The following is a 3,518-nucleotide window of genomic DNA, read 5'->3' as shown; positions in this document are numbered from 1 at the left end:
TTTAATTTTTTTTATATTCATACAACATTTTTAATTTAACATAAAAAGTAAATTAATTAGGTTATAACTCATTACGAGTACTAATTTGCAAAATAAATCTGCACGAGCTAGTTACAACAACGCCAGAAGCCCAGAAATAAGCTTTTCATATGAAAAATATGGTGCCGTATCAACTATAAAGCAATGTAGCCTACCTCGTATTTTTGTCTTTTTCTTTCTAGATTTTGGTCATACAGCCCTATTAATTTATCCATGGCTTAATGCGTGTGATTTTCAAATTGGTTTAAATATTTCGATTAGAATATAATTTTTTTTTCTCAATTTACTGTTACAGTTTCAAGGCTCAAATTTAAGGGAAGGGTTTTAAAATATATAAAAGGTGAGGAAAATCGATGGAAATTATTTTAGAAAGTCCAGTAATAACACGTAGTTATATTCTAACTTCTTTTTGGCTTATTGTAAAGATCGGGTTGAAATAATTTTGGGGAAAATTCAAAATTTAAAAAGAAATCTGTCTAAAGAATAGTGCTTCTTTAAATTAAGCAAAATAATCTGTCTAGTGAGGAGGAAATATTTTGTATAGCTTCGTATTTATTTATTTATTTATTTATTTATTTATTTATTTATTTATTTATTTATTTATTTATTTATTTATTTATTTATTTATTTATTTATAGAAAATGCCTTTATTGGTGATTTTGCCAGGATTTAGTTGTCATAAAAGATAAAAGTTGGAGCTTCTTTCTTCCCGCAGTTGCGTCGCCAGGATTAACCTGGTCAAACATGTTCAATAGTCCAAATGTAAGCCACTGCTTATTTTAGTTAAAATTGGTTCGCGTTTCTTAGTACCGCTAAAATTGCGTCATATCGTAATTGATGACGTAATGTGAGTTAAACTAAAATTTGAAATTTTAATATGCATCAGCCGAAAGAGCAATCCTTAATAAAAATACGAAAATGAATTGTCGCATGAGGAGGAAGTCACAAAAACATATTTTGCACACCTTAGTATTCATTTACTGAAAATGTACAGTTAAAATTGCAACGCCATTGCTTAAGCTAGTACAGTTAAAACTATAACGCTTGTGCTTAGTACAGTCAAAATTGCAAAGTCAGTGCTTAGTAGACTTAAAACTGCAACGCCAGTGCTTAGTAGACTTAAAACTGCCAGACCAGTGCGTAGTTTAGTTAAAACTGCAAGACCAGTTTTAATATGGTTAAAATTATAACGCTTAGAACAGTTTAAATTTCGTCACACTATAATAGTAATCGTAGTGTTGGTTGCGATGTTCCCATTAATTTAGTTGGAGCAGTGCTTGTAATGCCCAAATACTAATTCCTGGAAGATATTTCTCTTTCGTTAAGTTTCTCAGCCATAAATATCCCTCTTATGCTCTTTCCTTTAAGTTTCTTTTAAAATACCTTTCGTTGCGTTGGAATGCTGGCCATTATCTCTGACGATTATTATATTCGCAATAGGCGTTCAGCGAAGGTGCCCCAGGCACTGTGGCAGCTAAGAGCAACAAACACAATTAGAACGCAGCAGGCCTTCTAACACCCTAACGCGATGTTGTGTAGAAATTTCATTGGACGAGCCTTTACGCTGAATGTTTTACGGAAAGGGGGAATACAATTTCTGGATTTTCCCCTTCTGACGGCAGCAGGAGCTAAAGCGTCTAACCAATGAAAACTGTACGCAAGAAAGTGCAAGATTTTCACAGGTTGCGTTCTCCTTGTGTTAGGTTCTGTGGTTGTTGCTCCAAGGTGGCAGGGTCATCCCCAAATTGGTTAAGAAGACTAGTGCGCAAAGTCTTTATTCCCTGACCCCGTCTTTGTCCTTGATCCGATAGGCTGACCGCTCGCTCTCCCGTTTTTTCTTTTTGTGCTTTATCATAAGCCACCCGTTCCCATATGTTATTTCCCTTAAGTTCCTTGGCTTCATTTTTTGTCTTGAATTCTTATTCCAAGAATTGCGAATTGCCATAAAACCATTGATGTGTAAAATAAAGCATCGGTATCGATTCTTTCATGTTAGAAAGTATATTTGTTATATTTCTTTTAAATATTGAATGTGTCAAAGTTTAAGTTGAAATGTTTGGTCTCGAACCTTTGATCTTGTGCGTGGTGTGCGAGATTTAACAACTTCCAGTGAAAGTGTCCTGACCTCAGACCCGGGAGGGGTCATTAAGACCTGGGCCTATTGGGCAATTTAAATATGGACGCCCAAAAGGCATTGGTTCCAAGTGACACTATTTCTGACCCGTTTGAAATAGGTCAAGTGCCCCTTCATTGGACTTTGTTTAATCAACTCAAGTATCGTTTTAATGATTGTCATTTGAAGGCGATTCGTCGCTTCCAAAACCAGCGTGAGAAATCGCTTCATGTTGGTTGGGGAAGCAACTTGTCCAAGTCGGTTCGCTTAGAATCGCTTTCAGAACGATAGGCGGGCAAGTAAAATTGCTCGTAATTTCCAAAATAATGGGAATAATATTCTAAATTATGTCAAATAATATTACAGTATGTATAGTTAACATGATTAACTAATTGTTTTGGGATACATTTTATTATTTTCAAAATTCTGGTCGTAGTTTGAAATGACGTTAAGCCTGGGCTATAAGCGAACCGGGGTGAAGCGATTTTGCAGGTGTGAACCAAGAATTATCGTCGGCGGTCAAAACTGGCATTCAAACTGACCTAAACTGGGTTTCAGGCTCTAGTGTGTACGTGGCTAAAGTGTCTCGCTAACCCCAACAGTTATGCGAGTGTCCAGGGCAAACATTCTCTTGTTTGAAGTTGTTTCGGGGATCAATGCAAAATTAAATTCATTCTCCTTTGTTAAAAGCATAGAACTCCCTGGCACATGAATGGGATAGCTAAGATAGCATGTTTATTTTAATTTAGTTATACGAAAAGAAGGGTTGAGCGCGTACGCAGAACCCCGCTACCATAAATTAGGCGTCCCAACTACCGCATTCGGTGATAGTTGATAGGAGTCAACTCTTCCTCGGTGCAGTGGAAGCTATCTCATCCTAGCCCGCCTCCTTACAGATCAAGGCTGCAGCAACGCAAGGTAAGTATGCTTAACTACGTTACCATTCCAATATTTAACTTTAAACACGCAAATCTTCATGAACAGGATTTCATTTAAATTTCTTAATTGTTATATCTGGAAATTTCGGATAATTTAATTTTTAGTAATATAGAATATAAACTTACCATTTTAAAGAATTTGTTCAAAAACCATTTATCGATTTCAATAATTGTAACTGTAAAGCTTGATTTGAAGTATCTGCGCGTAACATCGCGTTTCGACGTAAAAGTTAGATATGAAGTTTGAATACCACAACTCAGCCCCATAAATTTGTTAAAGTTTTACTTACGGCCATTTTGGTAGACTTCAGAAAAATAAATAATCCCCCAGGCACCATTTTAGGCCCAAGTCATCCTGTGACGTTTCAAGTCATTAAGGCGTGATTAGATTTTGAATTAATTGTTTTGAAGTATTTTCTAGTTTGAGG

At 35.7% G+C, this 3,518-nt stretch overlaps 1 non-coding gene across 1 annotated transcript; it reads right to left on the bottom strand.

Moving 5' to 3' along the window:
* Positions 1–2,913: 2,913 nt before the first annotated feature.
* On the bottom strand, positions 2,914–3,078 carry LOC149951671 (U1 spliceosomal RNA). Its single transcript, XR_016480135.1, has one exon. It is a non-coding gene; the product is annotated as a U1 spliceosomal RNA (small nuclear RNA).
* Between the last annotated feature and the right edge of the window lie 440 nt (positions 3,079–3,518).

This window comes from Leiobunum rupestre, chromosome 3 (assembly GCF_980474605.1).
Source record: "Leiobunum rupestre chromosome 3, qqLeiRupe1.1.hap1, whole genome shotgun sequence".
NCBI lineage: Eukaryota > Metazoa > Arthropoda > Arachnida > Opiliones > Sclerosomatidae > Leiobunum > Leiobunum rupestre.
The sequence above is the reverse complement of the archived record's forward strand: the minus strand, read 5'-3'. Positions and strand labels throughout refer to the sequence as shown.